The sequence below is a fragment of the Sciurus carolinensis genome, chromosome 3 (assembly GCF_902686445.1).
Source record: "Sciurus carolinensis chromosome 3, mSciCar1.2, whole genome shotgun sequence".
Classification (NCBI taxonomy): Eukaryota; Metazoa; Chordata; class Mammalia; order Rodentia; family Sciuridae; genus Sciurus; species Sciurus carolinensis.
In genome coordinates this window covers 17,945,195-17,968,411 of record NC_062215.1, presented here as the reverse complement: position 1 = coordinate 17,968,411, position 23,217 = coordinate 17,945,195, and the positions used below count along the sequence as shown (strand labels likewise).

At 46.3% G+C, this 23,217-nt stretch overlaps 1 protein-coding gene across 1 annotated transcript in view; it reads right to left on the bottom strand.

The window, feature by feature from the left end:
- Positions 1-22,425, bottom strand: part of Map3k14 (mitogen-activated protein kinase kinase kinase 14) — a 43,752-nt gene extending 21,327 nt beyond the window's left edge. The window contains exon 1 of the mRNA XM_047545621.1: positions 22,329-22,425. The gene's annotated coding sequence lies outside the window, so the exon portion shown is untranslated. The remainder of the gene's footprint in view (positions 1-22,328) is intronic.
- Between the last annotated feature and the right edge of the window lie 792 nt (positions 22,426-23,217).

Sequence of the window (23,217 nt, the reverse complement as noted above, 5' to 3'; positions counted from 1 at the left end):
GGACCATCCACATAAACAGCACAGAGACCACAATTATCACGAAAGGGGCAGACTGAGATCATTAGCATTTGGAAATGTCTTTAAAGACAGGGACTTTTTAAAGGCAGGGCTCTACTGGGGTGTGTCTTGCTTTAGACAAAGCCTCAGAAGGAACCAAAGGCAGACAGGTTTTTAATAATTGCCCTCTAATGGCAGGTCAGTCTTAAAGCTGTCACTAACAGGTGTAGTCTTCCCTGCTGTAACGCCATTAAACCGGGATCACACCTTTGTTTGCTCTTGAGGCAGAAAGGCAGACCACAAGTGGACAGGACAAAACTAACCCTCTGGCCTTTTGCTTCCAGGCCGGAAGGTCGAAGGTTAAATGAGATGGTGGAAAGCTGAAGAACACTGGCCAGGCTTCTACCAAGTCTGCCTCTTCCCATCTTTTCCCACTGATGGCTATGAAAGACAGCACTCCACTCCGAGGTGGCACGGGGCTTGTCGAGCTCTTAATTTGTTCCTTGCATCTTGGCCTTCAAGGGCTTCCTAGCTCTCAACAGAGAGCAGCTCCAGCTTCCAGCAGAGATGCCTGCTTCTAGAGGCCAGGTGCCGAGCAGGCCAGATGGGCAACCTCATGTGACTGGTCATCTTAAGAGGTCTAAAGGATGTTCTGACTTTCCAAAAGGTGAAAGGCCTCCAGACGGGCTATTTCTGATAACCATTTTTTTTTTTTTTTTTTTTTTAATCACCCTATGCGCTGCCCCAAGCCCTCTGCTCCAGAGAAGAACTGATCTAAGGCCTAGAGTAGATCTTAGCTTTCTCAGTCTCTTTACCAGGGAAGATGTGATCTTAAGAACAAACCAAAAAATCTCCAAACAGAACAGTAGTAGAGGTGTGCTTACAGGGAGGTCAACACTACTTGATTTCCTCATTTTTCAATTATAGAACTTGAGTCCTAATTAAGCAGAGACTTGCCTGAGGTCACCCAGCTCACCAACTAGATCCCAGGCCCTATGTCCTTGAGACTTGAGACTGTGTGCCCACCCCTAAGTCTCTTGGGTTATGAGCAAACACAATGAGGGAGAAACTCATGCTCACCCTAGTCAGGGGACTGCAGAGGGGAGAAGGGCCCCTACACACGGTGGCACCCTCAGTACATAGCACAGTGGGGCATAAGCAAGACGACTGATATTGGCTGAAAAAGGCAATCAAAGGACCAGGAGTGCTTCTCCTTGACCTTCAGAGACAGGATGACCTTGAGCACCAAGAATAGACAGCAAAGCTGGTGAAAGAGGAAAATGAGGCTGTGGGGCGACTAGCTGTTCAGAGGCCTAGCTGTGCTCGGGTTCAGACAGCCTGTGTTCTGGAAAGTTCACCCTGAGCTGGAGCTCCTGCAGAGAGGCTATGGGGCACTCCCTCAGTCCCAGGAGCCACACATATGTCTTGATGGCTAGCTGGGCAGCAGGCCAGGAGCCTTGATCCTCCCTCCACGCACATGCCAGGCTCCTTCTCCCTGGGGAGAAGTTGAGGCCGAGGTCGAGCCGCCAAGCTCAGAGTCTCCTGTGCACTTCCCTGATGACTCACTCAGCCTGTCAGGCAGAGGGACAAGGGAGGCCATTGAGAAGCTGACCCAGCAGATAGCATCTGGACCTGTGAAGGGCACAGGGTGAACAGGCTGTCACTCACCTCCCAGGGGCACAAAATTATGGCCTGGAAGCAGCAAAGCTGCTCCTGTGGCTGGCTTTCCCATGCCACATGACCATGACTCAGACCCTCACAGACAGCCTCCAAGTTCAAGAGGCTGTTCTCTGGAAGCTTTGGCCTGATGGCAGCTCTCCTGCATATACAAGGGCTTCCTCCCTCCCTCCTCTCTGCTTCTCTACAGTCTGGTCCACAAAACTCAGGGTTCTCTATTCACCCCAGGACTGCTGGCCAGGTGGCCTTCTCAGCTGGGTTTTGGTCTCTGGCTTGTTCTCCCCACTCATAGCTCTGTAGCTTTGCCCCCTCTCTCTCCTCCAGCAGGGGGCAGTGAGGATAGGTGGGAGTCCTTCTACCTTGCCTCCGCCTTAGGGTGAGTGGAGATCCTGCTCCATTGCGCTCTCCTGGCCACACCCCATCTGCAGCGCCTCAGCCCCTGCTCTCAGCATCCCATTAGGAGCAAAGGGCAGAGGGTGGCAATAGCCACACCCACAAGCCCGCAAAACAAAGGAAGAAAGGAAAGGAGCAGGATTCATTCAGCATTCTTTTTGGCTTGATGCATGTACACTGCCTAATTTCCTTCTGTGATATTTTGATGACCCCAGCAGAAGTCTGGGGGTGGTACCAGATTCACCCTGGGCCATATCTGTAAGAGGAGCTCTTAGTTTGAGTTCGAGGATGCCTGTGAGCCCCAGAACTGAAATGCAATTTGCATTTTTCCAGGGACAAGACTCACAGCATTCAACACATTTGCTGAGGGTCTGCCATTCCCCAGGAGGTTGCTGCAGTCTCCCCAGAAGTGTAGGACCAGGACTTGATGACTGATTCTGGCTCTCCTCTTTCATTCCAAGAGCTCACATAATGCAAGTTTCCAATTTGAGTGCAAACAGAATAACCAAATGAGTTCTTAAAACGCACTCATCCCAGACCTGCTGAATCAGAGTCACTGGGCATTGGGCCCAGAATCTGTACTTCTGACAAGTTCTCTGGCTGATTCTGATGTCAAGGGGCCAGGGATTGCCATTTGGCCCCTGCTCTATACTCAAAGGCTGCACTGTCCAAAATGGTAGTGCCAGGCAACACGTGGCTATATTTAATAAAAATCAAGTGAAATTGAGAAATCAGTTCCTTTCTTACAGAAGCTCTCACACTGGATGGTGCAGATGGAAGACATTTCCATCACTGTAGAAAGTTCCTAGGTCAGTTCTGATCTGAGGCTACGATAGCAAAGCTTTCTCTGACAGTGAAATTTCTGGTCTGGGAGGATTCTGGGCAGGAATGAAGTTTAGGCTAAATGAGTTTTTGATTCACTGGAAGGTACAAAAATAATGTCTTAAATGTTGCTCTTTATAGAAGATAACCTTTCTAAAATGAATCATATTTCAGTTCCCTCTTTTAGTTAAGTGCTCAGTACAGTGAAAATGCCAAACTGGAACCAGAAGTTACGGGGTTCTAGCCTGGGCAGCTTTTTTAAAACCAGTGCAGTATGGCCTTTTTTGTGGAGTGAAATCCCACCAATCCTCAATATATGAAGCAGCAACTGGCGTGTGACTCATGTCAGAAACTGGCTCTGGTTAAGGGAGGTGGGCAAGAGTTCCACCTACTCCACTCCCTCCAGTCACCAAGGACCCCTGCAGAATCCTAAGTCCTGAAGAAAAGAGTTTGGGAACCACTGGCCTTGGAAATCTTCTGAGGTTCCTTCTAGTTCAGAATAACGTGTGTTCTGGATGGCTCCAATCCAGAACAATGGTCAATATTTACTAAGCACCTACCATTATCAATCTCACTTTCAGATGTGAAGGTGTGGCCTAGAGAAGTTCAATGGTGTGGCAGAAAAGTTCAGCAGCTACAGGAGAAAGAGGCAGGGCTGAGCCTGGCTGCTGCCTCCGGCCCTGTGCATTAACCTCGAGCAGCGCCCCCAACTTCTCTCAGCTTCTTCAGAGTTGTTTCAAGGGTTCAGAGCAGTTTCACCATGTGACATGCCAACTGACATGCTAATAGACAATGACAATGCTAAATAAATGCTCACTCCCGTGCCCTTTACCAGACTGCTAGAAGCCACTGCCTAGCCACTGGGACACCTCTGTTTTGGCAGCCTGTCGCCAAGGTGTCTACAGCTGACTTATGGCTATGGCATTCCATACTTGGAGCCTTGGTTCTCCATGTATGAAAGGAAAATGCAAACATCTGCCTTATAGGGTCATCTCTAAAATGCCCGCTGAGAGTGCAGAGCAAATCCTTCTCACGTCCATTTCATCTGGAAGTAAAACCTTGCCCTTCTCTGAATGCCCGGAGAGGGTAATAGCAGAAGTGGAATGACTCAACTTCCTTAATAAGACATTGGTTGAAAACCAGTGTTATCCTGATGCTTCCTCTTTTTAGTCTTCAGCCTGCCTGGCCATCAGGCCACACTGGGCAAGCTTCTGCCATCAAAAATGAGGGGCTGTGCAGGAAGGGGGAATAAGGACCAGTGCCAGGCGGAGTGAGCCCACCTGGCAAAACAGCTACCTGGCCAGAAGGACCCACATGCCCAGCCCTGTTGGTTCCTTTTTCTGTCCTGCCTGCCTTCCCTTTCTTTTCTTGTTTCTTTTTTGGGGGCGGGGAGAGTACCAGGGATTGAACTCAGGGGCACTCGGTCACTGAGTCATATCCTCAGCCCTGCTGTGTATTTTATTTAGAGACAGGGTCTTAAAATTGCTTCGTGCCTTGCTTTTGCTGAGGCTGGCTTTGAACTCGCGGTCCTCTTGCCTCAGCCTCCTGAGCTGCTGGGACTACAGGTGTGCGCCACCACGCTGGCCCTGCCTGGCCTCTTTCCAAACAAACTGATTCGTTCAATAGCCAGGCAGCCATGGCAATTAAGGCCCCGATCCCTTCCCCTTGCCTCCCATTCCTCTCACAGGGAATGCCTTCTTGCCTCTTCCTTTATGTTTGCCCAGATCTCACTTATCTTTCCTTGGGGAAGCCTTTATGGTAGCCTCCTGCATTCACTCAACAGGTGTTCATGAAGTGTCTCCTAAATGCCAGGCAGGTATCAGCCACTACCACTCTCAATACCTCCATGTGTGGTGCATTACGCTGGGTGCTTTATCTGCATTACAGATGCACCTCGCAGCAACTCTGCAAGGTTGGTATTATTGTTTCCATTTAAAAAAATATTTTAAATTGTCAATGAACCTTTATTTTATTTATATGCGGTGCTGAGACTCGAACCCAGTGCATCACACATGCTAGGCAAGCACTCTACCACCGAGCTACAACCCTAGCCCTACTGTTCCCATTTTACAGATGAAGAAACTAAGGTTCAGAGAGGTAAGTTACCTGCCAGAACAAATGAGGCCCAATTTACACAACGAGAGCATCTAGCAGGGGGTTAGGGCTTCAACATTCAACAATGGACATTCTCGGTTCATTCCCCTGGAATAAAAGCTTGTTGACATCTAGGAACTGAGAAGTATTATTAGCCGTGTGAATATTATTACACCTGTTTTACCTATAGGATCTTTCCATTCACTGTTGGTAGTAATTTCTCAGTCCTTGTAGGCAGGAAACTCAAGAACTAAGAATGAGGGGTCTTGTCAGTAAAGGTTAAATCAGCAGCAAACATGTCAGACTGCTAGTTGAGTTGCACGGGTACATGCTCCTGGGTGTTTTGATTTTTAACTTTATTAAACAGATCATTTTCTTTAAGCAATCAAAAAATCCTCACACAATATACATGTTCAAGATTTTCCAGTAAGATGGTGCTGCCTTTACTGAAAGAACTAATGAAGGATGTGCTTTGGAAAAAAAGAAAAGTAAACCAGAGGAAAGAAATGTGATGCAAGAAACAATGGTAGGCATGGCAACGGATGCAATTTATGTTGGCCAACTTAATTAACAACTGAGAATAAAAAATTAGTTTAAAACATTAAAATCTAGACAATCTAAGAAAAAAGGGTGGAATGGGTTGTTCAGTGGATAAAAGGTAATAAGATCCTTGGCTTTTTGGAAAATTTACATATGAAAATGTTTACATATTAGCCAAGCACAGTGGAGCATACCTGTAATCCCAGCAGCTGGGGAGACTGAGGCAGGAGGATCTCAAGTTCAAAGCCAGTCTCAGCAAAAGCGAGGTGCTAAGCAACTCAGTGAGACCCTGTCTCTAAATAAAATGCAAAATAGGGCTGGGGATATGGCTCAGTGGTTGAGTGTCTCTGAGTTAAATCCCTGTTACCCCTCCCAAAAATAAATGTTTACATATTAGCTGGGTGTAGTGGTGCATGCCTGTAATCCCAGCAGTTTGGGAGGTTAACGCAGAATTTCAAGTTCAAAGCCAGCCTCAGCAACTTAGACCCTGTGTCAAAATAGAAAATAAAAAAGGGCTGGGGATGTGGCTTGGTGGTTAAGCACCCCAGGGTTTAATCACTAGTATCAACAAAAACAAACAAACAACTCCCCCCAAAAAGAACTCCAGAATTTAAAAAGATACAGCCAAATGCTGACTAAAAGAAACAAAACAAAATTGTACAGAAGAGTTTGAAAACAGAGGGATGGAAAGAGAGATGCTAGGCCAATACTAACCAAAAAACGTACACTCGTCACACTGGACAGAATACTTATGACACAAAGACCTAACAATCACTTGTAGACATCCAACAAAGAGCCTCCGAGTCAATGGCTGGAGACAGGGTTGGCATCAATTAGAGTGTCCTATTCAACTGCAGGGCAATACAGCGTCCTAGAGCACTATGGGCCTGGGGCAGGTCCTGGGTGTGCTGGGTGCGGGGAGGGCACCGAGGTCCGGTCGGCGGGGGAAAGAGACACCTCGTCAGAAAAGTATACATAATACAGGAGCACAGGGCAGAGACCACAGCAGGCACAATGGGGACGCCCAGGCCAGCTGGACAAGTCTAGAAAGGCTTCCCAAAGGAGGTGACACCTGGGCTGAGTCTCAAGAGGTGAGCAAGAACTGCCCAAGAAAAAGGAGAGGTTATTCCAGGTAGAGGACACAAAAAGGTAAGGCCCGGAGGTGAGTGTGTGTAGAATCACAAATGCCTCGAGGCTGCTGGTGGCTAAACTTGTCACACAGTCACAGGAGATGACACTGCTGGTGAGGTTCAGATACTAGGCCATGCAAGTGCACTTGGTCCTCATATACCCTCAGGGCTTTATTCTCAGAAAAGTGAGGGGGCTAAAATTCTGCATTCCTGTACACTCCTGGGGACAGAGCTGCAGAAGGGTAGGGGCGGCTGGTGGATGCTGGGCATTACATGGAAATGTAGCCTGTGGTGCAGAACACCCATGCCAGCCTTGCACAATGGCATCGCACGCTACAGAGCTCTGGAAGGCTTGCTTGATTCTTTCCCTCAGGTGGGAGACAGAGTGGGCAAGTGATCGCTGGGAAGGAAGCAGGGGCATCACTGTGCCCGCGCTAGGGCACGCTCAGTGAACCGCAGCTGGAGTAGCACTGGAACCTGCTCCCTGGCCAGCCTGAAGCCTGCTTCCCAGGAGAGCAATTTCTACAAACACATTTCCCATTAAGGAGAATATGAAATACGACCGTTCATCAATCCTTAAAGTCTCACCGATCAATTACAAAAAAAATAATAAAAACCAAAACCAAAACCTGACATGCCCACAAAAAACTAGTCTCACTGCCAATTCCACAGGCCAAACTGCAGGGTAAATACAATTTATGACTGTCCTCCAATTCTCACCATGGCCAGGATCAGCAGGCCCGAGTGTGCGGAAAGTACTGCTTCTGTATACAAAGCCCCCTCGGAGGCCCAAGGCAATCACTTCACATCTCTTGTATCAGCACCCGTCTCACCATCCAGCTTCCCTGACCTCCGCCTGTCCACACCCTAGTGAGCTCATCCTAAAACATGTCCTTCAGACAACTTCAAGCTCAAAGACATCTTTGGCACTGCCTGTGGAACCAGTCCCAAGTCTGTGGTCTACAACCTATCTGACCACTCTTTCTGTAACATGGGATTTGGCTTTGGCCAGCCTGATCTCTCCACAACCCCTTAGCTACTCAACAATGAGGGTCTCATGGTGGGCCCCTTGCACCTTCAACTTGTCCTTGGCAGGCAAGCTCAGGCTTTCCACCTCCGGGAAGCCCCTCCTAACAGCTCAGCCTCCTTTTCTGACCGCCAATAGCACCTTGTCTCCTCTCCCCTCACCCTCATCCTGGTCCTCTTTCCTTAGTCACACACTCACTCCCTCTCATTCATCGAAATAATGCAGCTGAAAGATATCATGGGTTATACCAAAAGATGACAGCCATTTTTGTGTGCACAACTCATAGAATTGCAACCTAGGTATGGAACAAATAGAAATACAGAGAAAGACACATAATCAAAGAGTTTATAGAGTATTTCTATAATAGTAAAAAATTGGAACCGAGGGGAAAGATAATTATTAAATCACTGCCTATTCATTAAAATGGATAAATAATTGTTAACAATATGAAGAAATGCCCATGGGATACAAAGTTAATAGAAAAAGGATACAGAATTATATCTAAAGTATGACCACCAAGTCTATATCGAATATTAACATTTATAAAAAACAGACACCTAGCCCTGGCATACAGCGATGGTTCCCGCTTGGGGTTGGGTTTATGAATGCTTTAATATATTTTTATACTTTTTGAATTTTTCCACATTTTTTCCAGTAAGTATGTGTTAGTCTTCTCAGTTTTCATTTTTTACATAGATAATGTTTTCAAGTGGTTAAAAAAATACAGAAAAAATATACCACGAAGCCTAAGTCCCTCCCACCCTTCCCGCATTCCTCTACGGGGATCCCCCTTACCAGTTTCTTGTATATCCCTCCACAGATGTTCTCTGTATTACTTTTATAATGAAAACAAGCTCCAACTAAAAATGGATCTCCTTGTACATGATAAGGACGTAGGGGACATGGTCTTGTTTGTGAGGGGGCTTGATAAATTCGGGGTGAGCTGCCTGCCCCCACGTACGCGCAGGCGCACAGGAAACCTCAGCTCTGAGGTGGTCACTGAGCTCTGACAGCTGGGTTACTAAACAAGAGGCTGGAGATGGGTAAGCTCGCCCCTTCTGGTTTTGGTTTTCATTTCACTCTCTTTCTTTTTTTCCCTGGGGACTGTGAGTTTTATTAGTTGTGACTCAAGAAAGAAGGTGCTCAGAGACAGTTCCATCAGCCACCCTTGATTTGATGGCTACAGCCTTGCTGTTATCTGTCATCATGCAATGATGAATGTATAGTGGTTACAGGCCTGTGCTCATGCTGGATGTAACAGATGCTCTTAGGAATAGTGGCCCCACAGAGTAGCAAACAGAGAAGAACTGAACCGGAGAGAAAACCACTGGTCCTTCCTCTGCTGCTTATATGAAGGGGTAGAATTGGAGGGTTGTCCCAGGAGGCAAGTTTTGTTAGTCTCTCCTACCTTCCTTACATATTATATCAAACCCTCCTTTTCTTAAAAAATAAAATCGTTATTTTTTTAAATACAAAAAAAATGTTAATTTAAAAATTGAAACAATACACAAGTACTCTATAAACCCAAACAAGGACTGGGACTGTGGCTCAGTGGTAGAGCGCTTGCCTCGTATGTGTGAGGCACTGGGTTTGATTCTCAGCACTACATATAAATAAATGAATAAAATAAAGGTCCATTAACATCTTAAAAAAAAAAAAAAAACCCAAACAACAAAACAAAAAAACCCAAACCTAACAAACAAATAAAAATTCCCAAAGAATTCCCTCTTCTCTGCAACATAAGAAATATTTAAGTTTTGTGTAAATCCTTCTAGTTCTGTTACCATATATATATAATATGGGACTATATTTTAGATAAACATGGGAGTATAATACCTAATATTATATAAATTACCACTTTAACTTGATTATGAATACTTTGCACTTTAGTACATAAAGATCTATTTCATTTTTTATGGTAATGGGGATGGAACCCAGGGCCTTGCACAAATTAGACAAGTGTTCTACCACTGAACTACATCCCCAGCCCCTTTTAATTTTATTTTGAGACAGGTCTCATTAAGTTGCACAGGCTGGCGTTGAACTTGTGATCCTCCACTCTCCGTTTCCCAGTTAATATTTCATTTTTTAAAATGGTTCCTGAGATTCCATGGTACAGATATATCATCATTTCTCCACTTATTCTTCTATGGGTGAACTTTACTACTAATTTTTCACTTTCTTTCTGTTTTTCTTTTCTTTTTTTTTTTGTGGTGCTGGGGATCAAACAATACCTTGTACATGCTAGGCAAGTGCTGTATTTTTCATTTATAAGTAATATTTCAAAAAGGCCCATCCTTATTCATTTTTGTATACTTGTCTGAGTGATTTTAAGTGGTAAACCCTGGAGACTGAAGTTTCTGGGTGACCCTTTTGTTGCATGCTGTTTTATCCTATTTCTACAGGTTGGGGAAGTAGGCAGTATCAGACAGTGGTTCCCAAACACACTAGTTATTGCTGGAAAAATGCGATCCTTGCCCTCAAGGCATTTAGACTCCAGCAGGGAGAAAACTGGGTAGACGGATCTTAGGATCAGAAGGGCCTTTGGAGATAATCTGTTCTAACATATCACTTACCAACACTGAGGGACGGCTATCCAGCTACATAACAGGATGGCCTTGGAGTTGCAGAAGCCAACTTTGAGTCATAGTCAACACTGGTGTGTGATCACCATGGTAGGTTATTTAATCTGAGACTCTGGTGTCTCATCTGTAAAATAGGCATTCTCAAACCTACCTAGCAGGATTTTACAGAATGATTAACTACAAGAAGCAATGTTTAATTTATACAATACAGCAGCTGGCACGCTCTGTCAATGTCCGGGTAACATTCCTCCAGTGAGACGGAAGCTGTTACAAGAGGAGCAGTCCTTTCTGTGTCTGAAGTGCAAGTTATTTGCAAGTCCTTGCCGACGCAGAGCTGAAATTCACCCCCACTCCCGGTTTCTAGCCAGCTGCCCTAGTAGCAGGAATTCTATTACAGACTGTTGGAGGAGGAGGAGAATCCTGGGAGCAGAGGGGCACAGCAGTCAGCAAGACAAGGCCAACCCCTGAGGATATCTTTGAAGAACATTCAGCAGACTCCATCTGGCCTGTCTCCACTACTAACATGCTAGTTGTCAATAATAACACAAATTAATAATGGCAGCTATTAATGCTTGCTGTGTATTAGGTAATGTAGGCATTATTCCTGAATCTTAACAACTCTGAGCAAGGCACTTTACTTGGAGGAAGAAACAGACACAGTAGATTTAATTTGCCCAAGGCAGCACTGCAGGGAACTGGCAACGGCAAGATTTGCACAAGGGACTTTCACATCAAAGCCCATACTCACAACCATGACACCGAATCCCCTTTCAAATGATCTAAACTTTAGAATTGGGACCCAAATGCAGAAGCTGTCATAAGCCAAAGATTTGTTAGTGAGAAACCCAGGGACTGACCCAGGAGGAAGCATCTTAATTAGGAAGCATGAACAAGCCAGCTTATGTTCTGGAAAAAGGATTGGGGAGCAAAGACTTCAAGGCAAGCCTATATTCTTTAGACCAGCGCTGGGCCCATCCCAAGGACCAACTCCTTGACAAAGTTCAAATCTGCCACTCATTTTATAAGTCCAATTCCAGGCTCTGTTGCTTTTTTATTTTTTCCCCCTCTCCAATACTGAGGATTGGACCCAGGACCTCATACATGCTGGGCAGGCATGTTTCTTATACAATGATTAACTTACAGAATGATTAAACATTTCTACCAACTGAGCTACATCTTTAGCTCTTTTAAAATTTTGATACAGGGTCTTGCTAAGTTGCCCAGGCTGGTCTCAAATTTGTGATCTTCCTGCCCCAGCCTGGGATTATAGGCATGTATTACTGTTGCTGGCTTCAGAGCTTCCTGTCTAGTTACTATTCTTTAATAACAAAGCGTTCAACATCAACTACCATTGTCATTAATATGGTCAATGCTTTGTCTCTAGGTCCCTGATACAGGACATTTGAAAAACTTTAGAAGAATAGCATTACAATGGCATTTTGAATTTAACTCTAAAATCCTGTGCACAGGGACAGCTTGAAACAAAAGAAAAGAATGCCCCAGGGAGCATCACGGATTCAGGGAGATCGATCTGCAATCGGAATGCAGGAGAACATGGAGGGAAAATAGTACTGAGGAAAAAACCAACCTCACATGTACTTCACTTTATACAATAAGCAGCAGAGCCCAGCACAGTGGTGTACACCTGCAATTGCAGTGACTCAGGAGGCTGAGGCAGGAGGATTCACAAATTCAAAGACAGCCTCAGCAACCTAGTGAGACCCTGTCTCAAAATAAAAATACAAAGGGCTGGGGATGTGGCTCAGTGGCTAAGTGTTCCTGGGGTCCAATCCCTGTCCATCCCAATCCCTGCCAAAAAAAAAAAAAAAAAAAAAAAAGCAGCAAGGAATTTTTTTTTTTTTTGAATAATGTTTTGTTTTATTTTTTCAAAATGTGAGCAGTCACTGTGTCCTTCAAAAATGTCAGGGTCATAAAATACCAACAGGTATTTATGTGGACATGTTCCAGGTTAAAGGGCACTAAAAGGCTGTGGAGGTTACCTGATCCTAAATTCAATCCAGTTCTAAAGCTGGGGTGCCAAAAAGAGTATTACAGCTCAGTTGACAAAAGTGGAATACAGACTAGAGATTTAAAAAACACGTCATATTAAAAGTGGTTGTAAGAGAGTGTCTTTGCTTTCAGAAAATGCTCTCTAAAATATTAGAGAGCAAAGGGCCACAATGCTTAGAACTTACCCTTAAATGTTCTGAAAAATAGTGGTAGAGCACTTTCTGAGCGAGTCTGCAACTCTGGGTTCCATCTCCAGTATCAAAATCAAACCAAGTCAAAAAAGGGTATGGTGGTCCCCCATCGTTCTAAGTTTTACACATTTTCTGTAAGTTTGAGAGTACTTTTTTTTAAAATTTATTTTTATTGTAAACAAATGGGATACATTTTGTTTCTGTTTGTAGATGGAGTAGATGGATTACCATTTGCGAAATCATACATTTACATAGGGTAATGATGTTTGATTCATTCTGTTATTTTTTCAGCAAGGAATTTTTATGTATATTATGCCAAAAAAATTTCAAGTGTCATTGAAATCTGCAAGTTACGATATTTCATGTAACTGAATATTCTCAAGCATGAAGTAGGGGCTGCAGTTTACACCTCTCAGCAAGGACCAGTTTCCAAGTATTTATCTGCTGCCCTTGTCTCTAGAATCATGCTGAACACAGTTTCTTTGATCGTTCAAAATGCGTTTGGTGATCTTGCCAAGCCTTGAGGCCATCATTACAAGCAACTCTCTTATTTGACCTATTGGAATAGATTCAGAGCAAGGAGCAGTTCCCTAGGCTATGGTCAATTCTTCTGAAATATAACCACCTCTCTGCCTTTTGGGGTTGTAAATCTGGTTGTCACAGGTGGTGCCGGCTTTAAGCAGGGTCTACCTGCAATAAGAAAAGAAGACTGGCTCAGACTCCCTTTAAGGGAGGAATCTTCAAGTTCACAGTAGTCACTGGTGACTGGTTCTGAAATTGAGGAACTAGTTTGAGGAACTTCAGAATAAACAAGAAACCCAGATAACTTGGCTTTCCATAGAAGACTTCCAAGGCATGGGCGGAATAGAAGGAAGCACATGGCCCACTCTGCCCTTTGGCAGTGGAACCCTGACCATGACCTAGTTTCAGACACCAGCCTAAATACTCTTTGACAAACTGGCTCAAGTGACCAGCTTGAGGACATCTGTGGGGTGCATATGACATGTCTCTTTTATAATAACGGATCACATTCTTGCTCACCCCTGGGAGGGAAGGAAAGAGCTTGGAAGTAGGGTGGGACTCTCAGATGATCTCAGACTACTCCTGGAGGAGTTTAGATTCGACTCTTGCAATTCCACTCATGAATACTTAGGCAGCAGTTTCCATGTTCCAGGTGCCATGTGGCCAGCTGGATTATGATGGCAACCAAGTCTGGTGAGAGCTTTCCCTAAGGTAACCCTAAAAGGCCTTGGAATGCTGGGCCTAGTTTTCAAGAAGTGTGATCACTCTAAGGTCTTGGGCCATCAGCCTATGATTCAGTCTGAGGGGCACCAAGCCCATGGGATTTGCCAGTGTGGTCCCTCCCTTCTCTATACCTACAAAGGAAGGAGAGGTCAGCCCTGGTTTTTCCGTTTGTTTGTTTTGCTACCTGGGATTGATCCCAGGGGTGTGTAACCATTCAGCCATTTTCCCAGCCTTTTTTATTTTTTATTTGAGACAGGGTCTCAATAAGTTGATAAGGGCCTCCCTAAATTGCTGAGGCTGGCTTTGAATTTGTGATCCTCCTGCCTCAGCCTCCCGAGTTGCTGTGATTACATGTGCGTGCCAGTGTGCACCACGCCTGGCACAGCCCCGTTTTAATAGCTGTCTACTAACGGTCTGCTTCGGTCCTGAATTAAGTTCAAGCACATTTCTACTGACAGTTCCTATACTTCTGAAAATGCACTCCTCTCCCAGAGAGTGTTAAAGTTTCCAGATTGTTAACAAGCTCCTATTCCAAGCAGACAAGGCCCCAGGATGAGAGAAAGGTTGAGGGTGGTCCCACCCAGACCCTGCAGACCAGGAGCCGGGCTCTTCCTGCCAAAGAGCGCTGTGCCAATGATCAGCAGCAGCTCTGGCTGGAGAAGAAACCCCTGGGCCGAAGTGCCTTCTTGCCTCCTCCAGCCCCACAGCTGTGACTCATGATTTGGCATCTTTGCTGACCTATGTGGTGTCTGCTTTCATGTCCATCTTGCCCCCCCCATCATAAGCTCCTTGAAGACTGTGCCTCGGTTAGACTTTGTAATATTTATAGATGCTCCTTGACTTTCAATGGGATTACATACTGATAAACTCATTGTAAACTGAAAACATAAATTGAAAATATATCGAATACACCTGACCTACCAAACATGGTGGCTTAGCAGCACAGTGCACTGCGGAATGCTGCTTGTTTTCCCCTGAGATCGTGGGGCTGCCTGGGAGCTGCAGATCATTGTCACTGCCCAGCATCACCAGCGAGTCTCCTAGCATGTGAAAAGATCGAATTCCAAATCTGAAGTATGGTTTCATCTGAATGTGTATTGCTTCTGCACCACCACAAAGTTGAAAACCCTTAACTCACCAGTCAGGGACATCTGCCTATTTTTGCAACTTGCAGAGCCTGGCACAGCTGACACCTCTGACAAGCATTCCCTGAGCAAGACACTCCTGAAGAATAAATGAAAGTCACAGGCTCTGAGATGTCTAATCATCTGGCACACAGGAGGGGACAGAATCAGATCCTGCAGAGGGGTCATATCATGGCAGTTATATTCTGACAGCACCCTAGCAAGAATGTGTCCTCTAAACTGGCTGCTGAGCCACCCCTATCAATCCCTTTTCTAAGTGGTGACCCAGGGACCCCCTTTCTTCCTTTCTTTTTTCCTTACACTGGGGATTGAACCCAGCAGCACATTACCACTGAGCTACACCTCCAGTCCTTTTTATTTTTTATTTTTTTGAGATGGTCTTGCTAAGCTACTGAGACTGGCCTTGAACTTGGATTCCTTCTGCCTCAGACACCAAATGGTTGCAATTACGGGTGTGACTCCTTACAACCAGCTAAGACCCATTTATTTCTAATGTGTGAGAAGATAACCTTGTGTCCTGGACAAAGTTCACCCAGCTCAGATGTGTGTGTGCCTGCTTCATGGGAGGTGGTACACCAACCTCTAGCTTTTACACTTATCTCTGTAGAGCTATGCCTGCTTCTCGAAGCACAGCATCTGCCAGGTGGGACTGCTGGGCATGGCTCTAGAAGCTGCATTCACCTAAAGGACTCCAAGCATAATTTTAGTTGGCAATCACATTCTCATTTGAGGCTGGCTAAACACCCTTTCCTTCCAAGTCTCTCCAGGGTACCAACCGGAACACTGATTCTGCCCAGTTAAAGGAAAGGTCAATGTTAGCAGAACGTGGATGGTGGATCTCAACTACAACAGCTCTTTGCACTTACAGGTGGCCATCATCTGGAGATGACATCATGCTTTGCCCTTAGGGAAGAGCCTCTCGCTGAGAGAAGCCCAACAGATCCAGCTGGGATGATGCCCGAATACTCGGGCTCTTCGGGCCACCTGCACACCATGGGCAACATGCCATTTCTTCACAGAAGAAAGATGCGAAAGAGCTTCTAGGTGCCCAGTGGATTTGGAGCCTTGCAAGCAATCACCAATTGTCACCAAATGCCTACTTTGGGTCAGACGTTGCTTGGCAAGGTTGGAAAATGCCCTGTAGGTGCAGGCAACCTTTGAGACTTCCGGATAACCCTGCCCAGGCCTGTATTATCAACCTTAGCCTCCTTTTGATTACATAAACCTCATGAAACAAGAGAGTGCCAAATACATAGCTTTCTGTTTATTTTTTCTTAGACACAGGGCAGCAGCTGCTGGGCTCCACCCTTTCTAGGCCGGGTGGAGCTTGAAGGAGGGCTGAGAGTGACAGGATTGGTGTCAGGGAATAAAAGGAGGAGCTGGTTCACAAAATAAAATTCCTGCCCCAGCAGTAGCTCCTTTGTCCAGTGGCAGCAGAGCCCAACACAAAGGAGCCCAGGTTTTAGTTCGGGGTTGGTCATTAATGAGATGGGTGGCCCTGGGCAACTGGTTCAGTTTTTCTGGACTACCATTTTGTCTTCTGCAAAACAGGGAGGGGTACAAATGCTAATAGTTCTTTTGTTTTTTTTTAATTTAAATTTTTTATATTTGGTAGTACGGATTGAACCCAGGGTGCTTAACCACTGAGCCACATCCCCAGCACTCGTTTTATTTTTTATTTTGAAAGACAGGGTCTTGCTAAGTTGCTTAGGGCTTCATTAAATTGCAGGGGTTGGTTTTGAATTTGCCATCTTCCTGCTTCAGTCTCCTGAGCTGTTGGATTATAGGCATGCACCGGTGCCTAGCCTAAATTCTTTCTTAACAGAGTAGTTAAGGCCTAAGATTATTAGCCATGCCAATCCAAAGTGACTGCTGGTTAGGTCAGACTGGTGGGGTGTGGACACTGGAGCTGGGAGAAGTCTGTGATTACGACAGGAAACGCAAAGGAATAACAGCTCCTCTGTTGCAGCTCCATAAAGTCAAGGCCCCCTTGTGGGTGATACTGGACGTGCTTATAGATGTCCCTGACCATCAGGTGTCCAACTCGACACCAACTGCGTTGTCAAGTACAGAGAATCTCAACAAATCTCTGCTTTGAGGACGCCTGATGGTTCCTTTAGTGGGAAGAGAGTCAGCAGAAGCTGCAGCCACCAGAAACTGGGAGGGAAGGCTGGTTCAGGTGTTCCACCTGCTGCGTCCTTCTGAGTCTGAACACTTGCCCTGGAAATGCAGGTGGAGGCAGGCTTAGAATTCCAAAAGCTTCCTGAGATCAGGGTGAAATCTAGCTTTTCCAATCACCAGAGCTCTTGCAAACCTCCCCCTCAGGTAGTTAGAAGGAAGGCAGGGGGGAGAGGGTTCCCCAAAAAGTCTTTCATACAAAAGTACAGTTTGTATCTCTTTGCTTTCTGCCAAGGGATTTCCCAGCTCCCTGGGGCCAAAGCTCCCCTCCTGCTGCTTTGCTGACTGTCCCTGGAAACCGGCCATTTTCCACCCTCAAGGTGGCTCAACTCAGGAGTACAGGGACACTGCTGACCTGGGCTCTTTGCCCTGTTCACATGACCCCCGCCAGGGGAGCCATCTGTCAGTCAGCAAGCCCGAAGCCTCCCCCTGGCTTCCTGCTCCCTGCCTCCTAGCCCTTGGGCTGGAAGAAGAGTGATCTTTGGCAGAGGGATTCTCAACAAGGTCTGCTCAGGACTTCCTCTGCAGCTGTGCTGGGGAACAAATCGCTGTCACCTACACCTCTGCATGGGTGACTCACCTTCCAGAGAAAGTGCTCTGCTCACCTAAGCAAAGCTGCTTGGAAAATGACTAAGGCACCTATCAAATGCAGTGTGGGGCCAGCCAGCGACTAAGTAGGGTCCAAACACTGCTTCTCGCCTCCAGCCTGAAGTCAAGTGAGGGCTGCTCCAGGCTGCTGCTTTCATTTTCAGCTGAACCGAGCTCCACATGAAGCCTGATATCCGGTGATCTATTTTTTCTAAAAACTAGGTTCACTTTAGAAATGACTCTTCGGCCATCAAGACAGCTTCCCCAAGAGAAAACAAAATGTTATTTAAAGGGAACATCAACCTGGTGGGAATTTATATTTTTGTTTTATATTAAGGGGGAAGAAAAGATTTAGTCTAATATAATTTTTTTTTTTTTTCTTGTGAGAATTTAAGGGAGATCTACAAGTCCTGACTATACAGATTCAGGGCTCCCAGACCTAGTACTGGTGATAAGCTGATAAGACATATTTACAAGGGAGAAAGGGGGGAGGGGTAGTATGGGGATGTGGTGGTGGAATTTTATCATACAGAACCAAACGTTGTCTCCTAGCCCCCCAAAGAACAAGTCCTTGTTGACTTATATACATACAGTATTCTTTATTTTCATTCAAGTTCGTGCTGGAACCTATTTAGCTACATGCAGGACAGTAGGGAGTCCCTTGACAGGTCCAGCTCTGCCAGAGGGTGGAAGTCCTGGGAAGCCCTGATGGTGCCCACTGCTTAGGATAGCCAACTGTGACAGAACAGAGCCTGGTACTTTTAAGGCTCATTTAGAGTGTGGTAAGGGCAGAATTTAGTGTAAGACTAGGAGAACTTGACAGCTAAAACCTCTAGGCTAGAGAAACGTTCCCCTGGAGGTCCTACTGGGAAAATGACTCCCTGTCCTGTCAGGTAATCTGACTCTTCTTGACATCATCTTACAGAAAACAGGTCTAGTCACACTGTAGTAACCAGCAGCTACTACTACTGCTATTACTACCATGACTGCCACTAATGACAACAACCGCGATGGCCACTGTTTTGCCACTTACTGTGTACCAGGCACTGAGCAAAACACTATATGTACCTCCTCTCCTTATTAAAAATGTCCATAAAGTATCTAATCCCATTTATAGATCAGGTACCCAATGCTTAGAGAAGTGAAGCAATTTCCCCGAGGACACACAGGCAGACAGCAGCAGATCCTGCCTCTCCCTGTCTGTCCGTGTTGGCAGCCCAAAACTACCATACTTGACACACAGATACCAGGTTATGGCTTTATTGCTGTGGACAGATCACTTGACCTCTCTGTCTTACTTTCTGCATCTGGGAAATAAATGGGCATAAGCAGACTCGTCCAGATGATAGGCTGCTTATCTTTTAGTCCTTGAATAATTAACAATATCAATCAATAGTAGTGGATTACTGATATCAATTAATATTTGCTATGATAGAAAAGTCGGCTTGGTTTAGGTAAGTTCAAACATTGACATGTTTTGGGGAAAACAAAAACAAAAACAAACCCTGATCCTTTCTTGAGCAAGTTAGAAAAAGCAGTGAACTAGATGTCAGGAAAAGTGGGTTTAGATCCTGGCAAGACATTGATTCCCTGAGTAGTCTTGTCTACTTTATGTCTCCTTACTGGGCTTCCTTTTCTGACCTCTATTTCTTCATATAAGTACTGTAAGAAAATATAAAGACTGGTTACAAAATTACTCCTGATGCATATATTTCAAGGGGTTTTTAGCAGGGATTAAAGAATGTAAAACAGCCAGGCCCATACCTGTAATCCTAGCAATTTGGGAGGCTGAGATTTGCAAGCTTGAGGCTAGTCTGGGCAACTTGGAAAGATCTTGTTTCAAAATCAAAAAGAAAAAGGGTTGGGGGTGTAGTTCAGTGATAGAGCACCCCTGGGTTTGATCTGCAGTATGAATGAATGAATGAATGAATAAATAAATAAATATTTAAAACAGCAAGAAGGGAAGAGGACCCTTTAAACCAGAATACAAAGCAAAATACACAGGCCACTGAGGAAAACTTACTTTTTTCTGTACTGTCACTCAGACAGTAAGACAAGCCCAGAGCTAAGGACACCACACCTCGATGTCCTCAGCACAGTGGAAATGCTCTCCTATACAGTCTCCCCCCACCCCCGTCTGGCCTTCCCTCTCTAATCTACTGCTGTCAGCAGCACCAGGTCAAGTCAGAGCTCTCACACTTTCAATGCTCACCCGACCCAGCGAGGACAAGGACGCTCAGCCCCCATTCCTTTCCCTTATTCGGGATCTTGGTATGCAGAGCCCAGAGGGCTGACTTATCCTTAGGGCTCCCCAAAACCACTCCCTGAATCGTCCTCCCCACCCATTTCACACTGGTGCCATCAAAAGTGCCCATAATGCTCAGATGTTTCCAGTTTAACTGAAATACTAAAATGGGGCAAACAGGAAGCATCAGACACAACTGCGGTAGTGACTTATTAATCACGAAAGCAGAATTTTAGTTGCATTTTAACCTTTTGCCAGGAAAAAAAAAAGCTGTGAGATGATGGAAGCCATCAGTAGAAATAAGCTGCTTGTATGTGTATCAGGCTGATTTCAACCTTTAATTTAGGACTGAATTCAGTTTTGAGATTTCTGCTTTCACTCAGAAAGAAAATCTGTCAAATCAACCAGGATGAATCTGTCAACTCTTCACAAGGCAGGCGGGCCTGTTAGGAAAGTCCATGTGCTGTCCACTAAGACAGGAAGAAAATAGGAAACCAAAAGTGACAGGCCAAAGTGATACAACACTCTTAAGAGGGGCCAAAAACCAAGTAAACAACCTCTGATAAAGTTTCTATCTCTTTTACACCTCTATAGATCTCTCACCAGATCTTAGCCAGGAATGATTCTTTATCACTTTACCAAAAATCTCACAATAGTCGCCTAGGGTTGGACAACCAATCAGGGCCAGCCCTCTTCTCAGCATTAAGTGATAGATAAACACTCCAAGCAGATCACAAAGGAGTCAGTGTTCACAAGGAGACAAAAATGAGGAACCAAACCTCCATCTGTTGAGGTGAAACGGCTCAACCAGACATTTTTGTTTAATAGACGAAGGCTCATTTGGCAGGGTCTCTGTGGTGCCGCTCCCACAAACTCTAACAGACAACACCAGAGGCAAAAACCCCCTTCAGAGCTGCTCCTTATAATCAGAAAAAAATCAGAAGATGACCTTAAGCTTAGTGGCTTATTGCTGTCTGATTTCACAAATTACTGGTACACATTTATGGGTACATATAACTGGGTAGCTCTTTATAAAATTAAAGGCTGACACCCTTATTTTTGACATCTTCTGAGAAGTTCATCACACCCTTCCAAATAAATGAGGATGTCTTCAAGGTGTTTGAGAAACTCAGAAGCCCTGGCATCACTCCAAAGTAACTCACTTTGACATCACTTTAGAAACACCAAGAGAAAATTGAAACACATTCTAAGCAAGACAAGCACCTTGCAAGTGTCCTCTCACATTAAGAGTATAAATTCACACCAAACATTTCTCCATCCGTTCTCTATCTGAATGCTATTATATGGTCTTGATTCAGGAATGTGAGAAACCCACCCTTAGTCCTAGCTATGAAGCATCAGGCACCACATATGCCTACTACCTCAGGTACCTCACCAATAAAACTGGCCAACCATACAACACAAAGGGCTGAAGGGAAAAGGTTACATGTATGAAGATAATAAGCAAGAAATGCATTACTAATGTTAAGATACTATCGTCCTTTAATCTTTTAGAAATCTTTTAGACCATTTTTCTAGTCACAGGGTTTTCAACATTTTTCCTGGAATAAACTTTAGTCTGTTATTTTGTGTCATGGTTCCATCTCGTCACTTAATTTCATTCATTTTTTAGAGTCCTTAATCGGTCATTGGTGTTCACTCTGTCTGTCATCGACACCACTGATTTCTGTACCTTTTCTCCATCCATCCCCTCCACATTAGTTCATTCACACACCAGTACGCCCTTGAGTGCTGAGACCAACTTTTAACCTCAACTTGGAGGGAAAGACTGAAGTTAGCAAGCAACAATGAGGCTCCTGGGCAGGTGGGAATCTGCACGGTACAACTGGCCTCTTTCTGCCTGGTGCCCAATGGCTGCAAGCTGCCAGGGCCACGATGGGCTTCCGAGATGGGAATGTTACATCTGAACCGACAGGTCAGCGAGAAGGGAGGATGCTGTGGGTGGCCGGCACTGCCCCATGGGTGTCGAAGGCAGACTCCGCTCCTTCACCCGTTGATGGGGTGTGACATCAAGTACTTCCCAGGGAAGGCCGGAGGGTTCTACAGCCAGGACAGGTGGGAGTGCGCACTTCTGCAGGGGGATATGCGAGCTGGAGGGGCGGACCTGGCGGTGGGGTAGCTGGGCGCGGCGGCACGGGTGTTGGGGAAGGGGAAGCAGGGCGCCCCTATGTGCGCTTGGGGCGAACTTGTGGCCTGCGGGGGTGCGCGGCCTGCAGACTCTGGACCAACGCTGGCAGCGAGTGCCAGGGCGCGCGGGCGAACAGCCCGGGTGTCCAGGGTCCGGCGCGAGTGGGTCCGACAGCCGACGCCGGACCACTGATCCCCACCGTTACCGCGCGGTGGGCCAGGCCGCAGCCTGGCTCCAGAATGGGGGGCGACCCATCCCCGGCGCTCCCTTGGTGCCCAGATCCAGGTACTGCGGCCCCGCCCAGTCACCTACCGGCCGAGCGCCGATCTCCCCAACCAAGCGAGTGTGGCGTGCAGCTGGCCAGCGATCTCCCGCCGCCGGCCGCCGAACCCAGAGCTCAGAGCTCACGGTCGCCCCGCCCCGGCCCCGCCCCGGGACCGCGCCCCACCCCCTCGCCACCTTCCCGGCCACCCCCGGGGCCACGCCTCCCCCCGCGGCTGCGACTTTGCCGGGCTTCGCGCCTCCTTTCTTTGGCCACACCGCGACCCTTGGCCCTACCCACTCCCCCAAAACAGCCAATAAGACGGCCCGTTCCGGTCTGCCGTCGTTCCTCTTCCCAGCAACGATTGGTTAACGAGTCTAGGTTTACAGAAATGGGCACCATTTCCGGCCAAGGTTTATAGTGGAGATTGCGCGGCGGACCGATTGACAGGAGGCGGAGGCGGTCTTGGTGTTGGTGTAACTGCACATGCGCACTCGGATTTTGGCACTTTTTTTTTTTTTACCGGTTGCATTCTTCTTGAGGTTACGGGAAGGAAGGGCGACTGTGCGCATGCGTGGGCACTCCCAGCTCTCACTCGGTTACCTTGGAGACCGAGAGGCGCTGTCCCTCGCGGGTCTCGTTCCGCTTCCTCTCTGCTTCCAGGGCGCGGCTGTCGTGGCGGGGGCGGAGAGTGGTCTGGTTGAAAATACTTTTATCTAGCACTTACTGTGTGCCTGGCGCTGTAGAGTCCCCGAGGATGAGTAAGAAGGTTACAGTGTCTATCTTCGAGAAGCCTGGGGAGTCAGGGGCCTACATAGGGCAGACCACGTGTGTTGAAACCCAGGGCGAAGCGTGCTCGTGGCGTGGTACATCCCCTTTCGGCTGCTGGAGAAGCAGTGTGGTGTGAGCGCTGCACGAAGCCTCACCTCTTGAATTTAC